The sequence below is a fragment of the Natator depressus genome, chromosome 1 (assembly GCF_965152275.1).
Source record: "Natator depressus isolate rNatDep1 chromosome 1, rNatDep2.hap1, whole genome shotgun sequence".
Classification (NCBI taxonomy): Eukaryota; Metazoa; Chordata; order Testudines; family Cheloniidae; genus Natator; species Natator depressus.
Window position 1 is genome coordinate 196,003,180 of NC_134234.1, and position 13,060 is coordinate 196,016,239.

Here is a 13,060-nt window from a genome sequence, read left to right on the forward strand (position 1 = left end):
GACATGCCCCCTGGGACTCCCACGCCCTCTCCAACCCCCCCGTCCCCTGACCGCCCCCCCAAATCTCCGCCCCATCCAACCGCCCCCTGCTCCCTGTCCCCTGACTGCCCCCTGGGATCCCTTGCCCCTCATCCAACGCCCTGGCCCCCTTACCATGCCGCTCAGAGCGGCATGTCTGGCAGCCGTGCTGCCCGGCCAGCACCAGACACGCTGCTGCGCTGCCCTGCAGGAGCGCAGCTCCACCGCCCAGAGCGCTGCCCGCGCAGTGACGTAGCTGCGGGGGAGAGGGGACAGCAATGGAGGGGCCGGGGGCTAGCCTCCCTGTCTAGGAGCTCTGGGGCTGGGCAGGATGGTCCCGGAGGCCAGATGTGGCCTGTGGGCTGTAGTTTGCCCACCTCTGTTCTGGACTGAGCATTGAGTCCCATTGGGTAGATAGAAAGATTAACCGAAATAATCTATACAGAAGCCTGTGGAACCCCATAAGATTGGGTCCCTAATTCATGAACGATTGGAACTCATTTACAGAACTTTTCTTAAACATTACATGAATGTATTGTCTCATACTATAGAATTAGAATTTATAATCCCTATTCCATGATGAGACATAATGTATCTTAATTAAAACGATCTTTAGATAGGTTTTTTCCTCAAAAATCCTATTTAAATAAAAAAAATCCATTGATTTTTATCCACCCTGACAGCAGGGCACGGTGGGGGCGGGGAGAGGGGGAGAGAAGGATTGGTCCCCAGCTGGAGCGAGGCAGGGGCCAGGGGCAAGATGGGCACAGTGGGGCGTGGGGGGAGGATTAGTCCCTGCTGACTGGAGCAAGGCAGGGGCAGGGGGCAAAAGCACAGCGGGGCGGGAGCTAGAGTTGGTCCCTGGAGCAAGGGAGGGGGCAGGGGTAAACTGCAAGTGCAGCAGGGCTGGGGAGGGGGTAACAGGATCCCCCCCGGCCCCTGCCTGCTGCTCTATGTGGGCGGGGGGGGGGGATCCTGTTTACTCCCTCCCCAGCCCTGCTGCGCTTGCAGTTTACCCCTGCAATGGGTTCTAGCCCATTCTCTTTTGTCTCTCTCTGCACTGAGAGAGAGGGTAGGGGTGCACTGAGCACAGGGCTGGGGGTGCAGGGTCTGGGAGGGAGTTAGGATGCAGGAGCGGACGGGGGGTTGGAGTGCAGGGTCTGGCCAGGAGTTAGAATGAGGGAGGGGGCTCAGGGTTGGAGCAGGAGGTTGCGGTGTGGAGTGCTTACCTGGGCAGCTCCCATTTGGTGTGAGGGGTGCAGGTAGGAATGTGGGGGGGTGTGCAGGAGCTCCCATTTTGTGCTCAAGGTAGGGGTGGAGATATGGCGGGGTGCAGGAGTCAGGGCTGGGGTCATGGGGGTGCTTGGGGGTGCAGGAGTCAGGACTGGGGGTGTCAGTGGGGTGCAGGAGTCAGGGCAGAGGGCCAGGGGTGTGGGCTGGGGTCACAGGGGTGCTCTCAGACCCCTGCCCTGAGTGGCTCACATCAGGGGGTTGGCAGGAGTATGCCTTGATTCCACCCCCTTCCCCAAGGCCCCGCTCCTGCTTCTTCTCCGCCTCCTCCCCCGACTGGCAAGCATGCTGCAGCCCTGCTCCTCTCCCTCCCTCGCGTCAGCAAACAGCTGTTTGGTGTCACGGAGAAGGAGGGGGTGGGAACACAGCACCCTGGGGAAGGAGCCTGGCTGCCAGCAGAGCCTGCCCTGCTGCAGCAGGAGCGCCAGGAGCCAGCAGCACCAAGCTTCTGCCCCTGCAGGAGAGAGTGGTGGGGCAGGGGGCAGAGAAGAGCAGCAGGGCCAGGGCCCCTTTGGAGCGTGGGCCCAGCCCCCTTGTAAATCTCGTACTGGCAGCATACCAGGCACCATACAATTGTCCCAACCAGCCCCAGGCCAGATACTACTTTGTAGGAGTTCCTCACTTAGGGCTTAATCCCACACCATTCTAGTCAATGGAGTTTTCCCATTGGCTTGAATGGTAGCAGGATCAAAGTCCTTATTCAGATGCCTATAGCCATACCTTGTACCAACTTCTTGGCAACAAATACCCTCCATCAATGAAAGCCCTGCTATCTAAGGCCTGGTCCATACATGGAAATTGCACTGATTTACTTAAATCTGTGCCACCTCCTTATATGGATGCATTTAAAACAGTTAAAGAATAACTAATAAGCTCAATCGACATTAGCTGTTCTTTACCCCATTTAAGAGAGTCTACTTAAGGGGGTGGCACTCATTTAAGTAAATCAGTTTAGCTAAATTGATCCAAATTTTCTAATTCACCTCCCCTAGCTTTTCAGCTCTATGTACATGAGGCAGGGCCTTTGCTTAGGATTTTTTTCTTTGTGAAAAAACAAGTATAAAATACCCTTTGCTGAGCATACAGATGTTTCCAATTAGCAGACATGTGGTGATCATCTGGAAGAAGTTAAGATAAATTGGAAATAATTGATACAAAGAGCACAAAACCAGTTACATTTCAGTCTGACTCCAGTAGGGAGAGCCAACTATTCTGGGTCTCTTACTCAATTGGTGGTGTCCTGCATTTGTGGCACTGTGTTGGCAGAATTGCTAGTATCATTTAAACATTTTGCATTAGGCAGTGACCAGTTGATTGCTAGGGTTTCTGCTGGACTGGATATTTTCCAATTTGCCTGAGTCAGCAAAAATGCCAGAGATGACTCAGGTGGATTTGGAATAAGGAGGACAGTAACAGCAGAGTGACTGGATACAACAGAGGCTGGAAACCTGTGGTCGTACTCTGTAGTTCTTTGTAACTTCCAGCAATGTTGACTTCCACTATTTAAATGATGAGACCATATTTTGGATTTGTTGGTCACTTGGCATTGATATAGCAGGCTTGCTCCAGTGTATAGATAACCCCCAAAATTAGCTGAAAAGTTCAGTTATGAAGCACCCAGGGGTGTGGAATAGGCTTGTCATTCTGAGCAGAGGCACTGAGATTCTAATGTGCTGGGAGGGGAAGCCTTCCACCCTAGGCCCCGCCCCCACTCCACCCCTTCCTCCAAGGCCCCACCCTCATCCTGCCTCTTCCCACCTTGCTTCTTCCTGCCCCCTCCCCAGTGCACGCCCAGCTCTCTCGCTCCTCCCCCCAGCACTTCCTGCATGCTGCAGAACATCTGATCATGGTGAGCAGTGGCGCTGGGGTGGGGAGAGGGTGAGGTGCTGATGGGGGGCTGCCGGTGATTGGTGAGCACCCACTGGTTTTTTCCCCCATGGGTGCTCCAGCCCCGGAGTTGGCTCCTATGATTCTGAGGTGTATTACACACGTGTGTTCAGCATTCAGTGTCCCTGGTGCTATACTGGATGCCCCTTTGTAATTTCTTGAGTACGCTGCAACAAATGGCTCTGTTGCCAAGCCAAAGTGAGAAGGGTCATCCTGGCTTGGTGCCATGGAGCAAAGTGAAGGGGGCAGTGTTGCCAACTCTTGTGATTTTATTGAGATTCTCATTAGGGTGACCATATTTCCCAAAGGGAAAACAGGACACCATCTGGGGCTGGCCCAAGCCTCCCCCCACCCCCAAGTGTGGGGCTCACCTGAGCCCTGCCACCCAGGGCTGGGGCTGAAGCCAGAGTCCCGTTGTCCAGGGCTGAAAGCCCCTCCCACTCAGCACAGGTCCGGCCTGAGCCCTGCTGCCCACGGCTGGAGCAACAGCCTGCAGCCCGACATCTTGTGTCGTCACTAACCCCCCCACCCCGCAAACGTTCCTCCATGCCCTTCTAAGGGAGGCATGCCCCACTAATTTGGCAAATCTGGGCGTGTGTCCCATTTTCTCTTGGCAACTGATCAGTTGGCAAGAGAAAATGGGACACATGCCCAGATTTGCCAAAAAAGTTGGGACATCTGGGACAGGGCTTAAAAAGGAGACTATCCCGGCCAAAATGGGATGTATGGTCACCCTGAGTCTCATGCTAATTGGTGGTTTTCTCAGGCTCCCGCTCCTGTAGTCAGATGATTTGGTGTGAATCTCAGCTTTTGTTAAAAAAAAAGTAAGTTTTTAGCCCTCATCGTTTCAGAGCTAAAGCTTGAAAACATGAACCCTAGGGGCAAGGCAAATAAACCCTGAAGATATTTTTAAAACCTCATGATTGTTTAGTGAATATTGACATTTTGGGGGCCTGAATCATGAATTTTGAATGCTTTGTTAGGGCTTTGCTGGTGCTTTGTGTGGCATAATGTAGCCTTGTATCCAGGATATCATTTTAGATCCAAATTCATGGGGCTTAAACTCTTTGGGGATAGGGCTTGTCTCTTCCACTGTGTTTGTACAGTACCTAGCACAATAGGGCCTCATTTCTGATTGGGGGCCTTTGGGTGCTATTGCAATATAAATAAATATTTGAATAGGCAAAATGTACATTGATATCAAATATCTTCTTGTCATCTCATTCTCATTTAATTTCTAGCACGTTCTCATAGGGAACAGAACAGCCAACAGACAGCATGATCTGCTGTTAGAAGGAACATAGGGGTGGGAGCCAGGAACTCAGGATTTTTAAGTCTAGCTCTGCACGGAGTTGCTGTGGAACTATGAATAAGTCACATGCAGCCAAATTGGCAGCAGCACCCATTACGTTATTATGGTAGTACCTAAGAGCCCCAGCTGTGGACTAAGACCCCATTGCAGGTGGCACTGTCCAAACTCAGATCAGAAAGACAGCAGGGGTGGCTGGTTTGTATAATTTTTGGTGGTGGCCAGCATGGGTCCAAGTCCCGCCCCCCACACCCCTGCCTTGTAAGCAGATTTTTTAAAAAAAATAATGTAAAAATGTGAGGGCTCTGAGGTGGGGCTGGTGATGTAGGATTTGGGGTGTGGGAGGGGCTCGGGCAGAGGGTTGGGGCAGGGATGAGGGTTTCATGATGCAGGAGGGGGCTCAGGGCTGGGGCAGAGGGTTGCGGTGCAGGGGATGAGGGCTCTGGCTAGGGGTGCAGGCTCTGGGGGTGGGGGGCCAGGGATGAGGAGTTTGGGGTGCCGACAGGCTGCTCCCAGCTGCGGCCAGAGAGGACTCCCCCACAGCTCTCTTCCCCTACAGCACACTCACCTCGCACCACTATCACTGCATGTGTTCCTAGGGCCCCTCTCAGGTCCAGGAAGCCCCCTCACCGCCCCTGTGGTGGGTGCTGGGGGGGTTTGCCATCACATGTGTACCATCTCCTCCCCTGCTGCTGCCCCTTGCCCAGGGTGGGGCAGGAGCTGTGACAGCGGTCAGTGGGGGACCCCTGTGCTGGTGGAGGGTCCTGCTGGAAAAGGGAAGGGTCCATCCATTGCGGAAGGACAGGGTCAGAGTCAGCCTGCCCTGGCACTAGTGCTTGGGGGGCTCTAGGACCCTGCGGTGGCAGCAGTTGATGCCAGGAGCCATCAGAGAGCGCAGAGCTGCAGGGGGCAGCAGCCTGTTGCCCAGGACACAGGCAAGGATGCTCCGGGAAGGCGCGCAGAGGCGGCAGGTGGGGCCAGGGGAGAGACCCGGCCCCAATCATTGGTGGAGCTGGTCCCCCGGACTCTGAATATTGCTGGAGCACGGGCACCATGGGGCCACATAACTCGCCGCCCCTGAAAGATAGTTCCTGCCCCCAAGAGTTGCATCTCTGTAATAATCACGTATCCCACTGGAGAGATTGCGCTGATTTTTAGAGGTGCTGAGGATCCACAGGTCTCATTGACTTCAACTGCAGTTGTAAGTCTTCAGTACCTTTGAAATCCAAGCACAAGGCATCTCAAGTTGGGCACCCAAAATTAATGAACAGTTCTGAAAATAGTGACCTTAACTTCTTCCTACTTCAGTGATCAATGAAGTGCACACCAAAGTCCTGTGAGGATTAATTAGTTAATGCTTTATAATCATTATCATTTATTACATCCACCCTTGATGCGTTTCTCGCATGCAGCCACCAGAGACTTTTCTTGCGGCCACAGCTTCCTGAGCAGTGATTTGGGGGCGGGGGAGCAGCAGCTCCTCCCCAGGGTCCACCAGCAGTGGTTGAGGCCTGTCCACCTCTGGAGACACACAAGCTGGAGGAGCAGGCAGACTCAGTGAGTTCCCCACCTTCCTGGGAGCAACGGGGTTGGGCTTCAGCCCTGGGGTGGCGTGCTCCAGCCATGGGGCTTCAGGCTCTGTCCCCTGGTGTGGGGCTTTGGGCTCCGTTCCCTGGCTGTGGGCCTAAGCTCACCTCTGGCCCCCCCCCGCCTTCCCCAGTGCCCCATCGCCCTTGGCCCCCATTGCCTCTGTCCCTCCTCCCCATCCAGGGCTTAAATTTGTCCCTGGGCTTGCTGGGGCTGAGTAAGTCTGCTGTGAAAAGTGAGATGAACAAACATACAAATACCACTTTTCACAGCAGACTTACATACAGCTAGCAAGTCTAAAAAAAACCAAAGGAAACAAGAAAAGAAAAAAAGGCAAGAACGTTCAAAGCACCGTATTTGTGCTTCTATTCTGTTTCGGTTCAGTAAAGAATAGAGGCAACTGTACATTTTAATAATTGATTCCTCAAAAGAACAACCACCCTACATAGATAAAATTACAATGCTTTGGACATGTATATGTGCCTATTTGTTTTTCCTAACGTTAATTAAGTATTTTAGGAAAAATTGTCACAGGCTACCAAAAAAATTGTTGTGAGAATCTCAGCTTTTATATTATTAGCAACTGATCAGCTCTCATAAAACGGATGTACCCAACAACTTTAGAAATAACTTCATTATAAAACAACCTTGTCAACCAAGGAACTCAGGACACTGCTCAGGCAATTCAAACAGCAGCAATCGATAATAAGTCACAAAATACACAACCTGGAAAACTAAATTAAATACTACAAAGATAGATAAAGCAGCATACGTCTACAGGAAAGCTACCCACCTTTTGGCTAAATGTCAGGCCGGAGTGATGCAATAGGGCTGGAGGAGTTGTTTGAGGGATGATCTTTGCCAAGTTTAGCAAAACAGGATGTTAAGTGTCAGACTGCATATCAGGAAGAGAGCTGGTTTCATGAGGTAAATTTACATAATCACCAAAGAGATTCTAGAAAATTTTGGTGTATTTGGCCAAAAGATAAAAATCACACTGACATCAATGGTGCTTTGCCCAATTAAGGGCTGAGGAAAAACAAAACCCCTCTTGCAGTCAGATTCATGGGTTTGCTTTCTCCCTGTGGAGAGGGGTTAGGTCTGTAACCCTTATGGATGCCCCCAAGATATATGCTGAGTTTTCAACTCTGTTGGAGGCTTTGAAGTCAGCTATTGGATTCACATAATGCCTTTTTTCTTTTTAAGCGAAGATTGTGAGCCTGCCCAAGTTTGAGATCAGGGCATAAAGACCTATAAAGATCTAGCCACTCCACCGGGGGGGGGGGGGGGAGAATGGGGTGTTATTTATTTAAATATGTAGATAGTGGGGCAGAGCAGATAAACTTCAGACAAGAAAAATTGTAAGTATATTGCCCCCTACTTCAGTGCTTTTAGGTTCTCTGGTAAACTTAATGGAGGTATTGAGGCCTCAGACATTCCAAGTTTTAGTTTATAGCTAGTTTATATTCACTAGCTATAGAATATAGTTGCTTACAACTTACAATGCCAACTCTGCATTGTACATTTGCTCTATTGGAGAAATGGTTTTCTGCTTTAACGCCTATTCGTGTTCCCCAATTGGTACTATATGGATAGGCCTAAATTTTCCAAGGTGATTAGTCATTTTGGGTGCCTCCATTTTTAGGTGTCCAACTTGAGATTCTTTTGAAACAGGGATGGGCAAAGTACAGCCCGCGGGACAGATCTGGCCCATCAGGGCTTGGGATCCGGCCAGCTGGATTGTCCCCTGTGCTGCTGCAGATCCCGTGCCACGCTCAGAAGTGGCCAGCACCACGTCCCTGCAGCCTGGGGGGGTGGGGAGGGAGAGGGGGGCGCAGAGGGCTCCGTGCATTGCCCTTGCCTCCAGGCACCGCCCCCCGCAGCTCCTGTTGGCCAGGAACGGGGAACTGCGGCCAATGGGAGCTTCGGGGGAGGTACCTGGAGGCGCAGAAAGGGCAGCGCGAGGAGTCCTGTGCACCCCATTCCCCCAGGGGCTGTGCAGGGACATGGTGCTGGTCACTTCCCAGAGTGGCACGGCGTGGGGCTAGGGCGGGCAGGCGGGCAGGCAGGCAGGCAGGCAGGGAGCCTGCCCTGGCCCCAGTGTGCGCCACTGCCACCCTGGAGCTGCTTTAGGTAAGCAGCACCGGGCCGGAGCCTGAACCCCTGCTGCACCCCGCCCCCCAACTCCCTGCCCTAAGCCCCCTGCCTGCACCTTGCACCCTTCCTGCCCCCCAACCCTGAGCCCCCTGCTGCACCCCGCACCCCTGTTGCACCCCAACCCCCTGCCCTGAGCTCCCTCCCGCAGTCCACACCCCTCCTGCACTCCGCACTCCTCCTGCACCCCTGCCCTGAGCCCCCTCCTGCACTCCAACCCCCTTCCCTGAGTCCCCTCATGCACCCTGCACCCCTCCTCTGCCCCAATCCCTTGCCCTGAGCCCGTTCCTGCACACCGCACCCTCCCACACCCTGTACTCCTTCCCGCACCCCAGCCCCCTGCCCCGCATACAATTTCCCCACCCAGATGTGGCCCTCGGCCCAAAATGTTTGCCCACCGCTGTTTTAAAAGATGCCAACTTTCAGAAAGTGCTGAGCATCCAGCTTCTGAAAATTGACTCCCCCTGAAGATGCCTCATGTTGGGCATCCAAGAATTTGAAAATTTAGGCCATAAATCATAATGACCACAGCAAAGACTCAACAACTGACCCCCAAAATCCATCATATGCATTTTGGAGCTAAACACAGAGGGTCCTTCAATTTTCTTTCACAGGAATATAGGCCTGGAAGGGATCTCTTGGGTCATTGAGTCTAATCCTCTGATATCACAAGCAACATTGTCATATAATCCTGTTCATAAAATTACCAAACTCCATTTTAAGATTGGTTAGGTTTGTTGCCCCCACTATTCCTATTAGGAAGCTGTTCCAGAATATCACCCCTCTGATGGTTAGACACCTTCTTCTAAATTTCCAGCCTTAATTTATTCATGGCCAGTTTATATCCATTTGTTCTTGTGCCACCATTGTCCTTTAGCTTAAATAGCTCTTCTCCCTCCCTTGGGTTTACCTCCCCTTCCAATGTATTTATAGAGAACAATCATATCCCTTCTCAGCTTTTGTTTTCCTGAGCTAAACAAACTAAGCTCTTTTAGTGTCCTCTCTTAAAATAGGCCCTTCATTTCCCTGATTATCCTAGTAGCCCTTTTCTATACCTGTTACAGTTTTAATTCATCTCTTTTGAACACGGGTGACCAGAGATGTACTCAGTGTTTCTTTAGATGAAATCTCACCACTGCCATAAACAATGCATTAATACTTGTCTCTCTCTACTGGGAATGTCTTGCCTAATATACCTTAAGATTACATTTGCCTTTTTCATGGCAGCATCACATATGTGGCTCAGTGTCTTGTGACTGACTAATACACACAGGTCTTCCTTCTCTGTCATTTCTGACTGATGAGTCCCCAATTTATAGCAGAAATTCTTGTTATTAGTCCCTGTGACGAAGTGGGAATGTTCTTAATGTTTTCTCTGAATACTATGTGGGTGCCTCAGTTTCCCCTATGCAGTTCTTAAGTATCTAGGTGTGGGATAAGGGTGTGTGATTGTTGCAGAGCCCTAGAGGGCCAGTGTGATGATGTCTGCACAGAGAATGGCTGACACCCTGTCTCCTGACAACTGATGGCCTGGGCCCCTCCTCTGCAAAGGTGCCAACTGAAGGTGTTGGAGAACAAAGAGATCAGGTGGCCTCCTAGCCCAGGAAAGAGACAAAGGCAAGAGGAGGGGCCGGAGAGTTTCAGTTTGGAGTTGGCTGAGGAAATGGAGGGAGGCCCAGATCGGGCTCTGGGCTCCCTGGCCCCCAAGATGGACCTGGCTGAGGGCTCCTGTTTCCTGTACCTACAAACTCTGCTTTAGACCATGTTCCTGTCATCTAATAAACCTTCTGTTTTACTGGCTGGCTGGCAGTCACGTCTGACTGTGGAATTGGGGTGCAGGACCCTCTTGCTTCCGCAGGAGGCCCACCTGTGCAGAATCGCTGTGGGAAGCGCACGGTGTGAGAAGGTGATGCTGAATGCTCCGAGGTCAGACCCAGGAATTTCGAAGCTGTGTAAGCTTCTTGCCCTGGAGACAGTCTGCTCATAGAGAGGAGGCTCCCCCAGAGTTCTGACTGGCTTCGTATGGAGTAGTTCCAGAGCATCCCCTGGTGACTCCGTGACAACTAAGTGCATGGCCTTGTATTTCATGCGATTTAATTTCATCCCATTTCTAATACTCCTGTTCTCTAGATCATCCAGTTCTTCCTACATAATATTCTAAACCTTCTCTGCCCTGATGATTCCCTCCAACTTTGGGTCATCAGCAAATTTCATTAGCACGTTCCTACTTTTTGTGCCATGGCCATTAACTAAAATATTAAATAAGACCAGTCCCAAGACCAGTCCTTCGGGAACTTCACTAGTAACCTCCCTCCAGCCCAATAGTTCTCTTTTCAGCATAACCCTGTCGCCGTTTCTTTACCAGCCTTACAATTCCTGTACTAATCTCCAGTTTCTCTAATTTAAAGAATAATTTCCCACAGGGTACTGTGTTTACTGCATTTAGACTTCAGCAAAGCATTTGAGTTAATGCACCTTATCAAAGAAAGATATCGGGTTAGTCTGGCACAATCTACCTTTAGTAAACCCATGTTGTATTTTAATCCCATTTTCCATTTACCTCCCCATCTTTAATTATTTTTTCCTTCAAGTTTGTTCTAAAGTCCTGCATACTATTGAGGACAGACTATCAGGCCTGTAGGTGCCCAGATGATATTTCCAGCCATCCTTTATTAAATATAGATACTATGTTTGCTATTCTCCAGTCATAGGGTACCACCCCCAATTTGATAAATCTATTACAAATCCTTGCTACCAGACTAGTGATTTCATGTGCTACTTCTTTCAGTATTCTGAGAGGGAAGTTATCCAGTCCCTCTGATTTGAGCTCATTAAGCTCTGAATTTAGCTTCCACATTAAATGTGATCATTTCCATTTCTTTTCCATGCTTTTTCTGCCTAGCACTAAGATTAGTTTGCTGACCCCAGTTGTTTACCTGATCAGGTTGCTGGCTCAGGTTTTTACCTGGCTGTTCTCTTTCCTTGCCAGACAAGCTGGCATCTTTTCACATGTCCCAACACTTAAAATATACATTCTACATATTACATCCTACATATCCCCTCCTTTTCTTGTTTTACATGCACCCACTATTCCATGTTTCTGTCCCCTGTTATGTATTTGTTCATTTCTTCTGGTTCAGGGTGTCTCCAGAAAAACACCCCCTGCTTGGTGCATATTAATATTCCTGCAAATCTGGGGGCTTTGTGGTACAAGATGTGATCTGTGTACTACCACTCTTGTCCAATACTTCCATACAGAATGTCCATTATTACAGTAGCACTACCAACTGGCTTGCTCCTCTGTCCTGCCTGAATAAGTCCATGGGGAGAGTCCTTTGATCCAGGTGACCATCGGTTCGATGATTATTCCTAGCCCTGTCCTTACATTGTTCAGTGTTAGTTGTCATGTCATGCCTACATAAGTAATGCTAGATATGGGTTCTGCACTCAATTAACTTTTATGTGGTGGGCCCCCTACCAGCCATCCGGGGAAAACATGACTTGGGCCATAAGATGTCAACCAGCAGGGCTAGGCTACTATTGGTGGCCTCTTTACACACAACCCAATTCCGTGCCTTACATATCTCAAGCATGCCGGCACATCCCCTTGCATGGCATGAGATATTGTTGCCAATTAATGTGCCATACATGGGCCTGGGGATGTTAGGCCCAGAACACACGAGGTCTTGCTGAACATTTTGCATCAATACACACACAAAACCACCCTACGAAGCAAAACACAGAGATTATAATTAACCCTTGCATAAGGCACATGATTGTCACTGGCTGCAGGATCAGGTGTTGTATTCCAGTTTCCATGTTAGAATGCATTAAGTCATCCCACCAGTTATTGGCTCCTGCTGTTGTAAGGTCTTTTCCCAATTTTGTGATAGCGTTCACATCCTCACCCATACTTAACCTGAGGATATGTGACTTCTTGCTTGTTTCTTAAGCAGTGCCCCATACAACCTCTGCGGACTTCAGCAAGGCTCTCCAATGCATTGATAGCGGAATCTCTAATTTTATATTATGAAACAAATGTCCCTCAACCAGGTTATATTTTGAGTGATAATGTGGAGCACAATTTGCCAGTTTTCATTTCCCAATTTTATACTCTTTAATGACATGTTGCTGCATCGTGTGCCTTCTGAGACCTTTACACAATTTCTGTGCCCTTCCAAGGTGACATTTGACACATTATTAGTATTGTTTGGATCAGGGATGGGCAAACTTTTTGGCCTGAGGGCCACATTGGGGTTCCAAAACTGTATGGAGGGCTGAGTAGGGAAGGCTGTGCCTCCCCAGAAAGCCTGGGCCCTGCCCCCATCTGCCCCCTCCCATTTCCCGCCTCCTGACTGCCCCCCTCAGAACCCCTGACACATCCAAACCCCCTGCTCCTTGTCCCCTTACCCCCAGGACCCCATCCCCTATCTAACCCCCCCTGCTCCCTGTCCCCTGACTGCCCCAACCCCTGTCCACACCCCTGTCTGCTGACTGCCCCCCGGGACCCGTTGCCCTTTATCCACCCCACCCCCACCCCCCCCGGCTCCCTTAGCATGCTGCTCAGAGCGCCCGGCTGGAGCCAGCCACGCCGCTGTACAGTCTAGAGCACCGGGACAGGCCGGCGGTTCTCGCAGCCCCGCTGCCCAGATCGCTGGCAGCATGGCGAGCTGAGGCTGTGGGGGGTCGGGGGAGCAGAGGCCTAGCCTCCCCGGCCAGGAGCTCAAGGGTTGGTTGCCCACCTCTGATGTAGATGATATTGCCTTACTTGGAGAGACAACTTAAGTCCTATAGATGCTGCAGCTTTTCCACAGC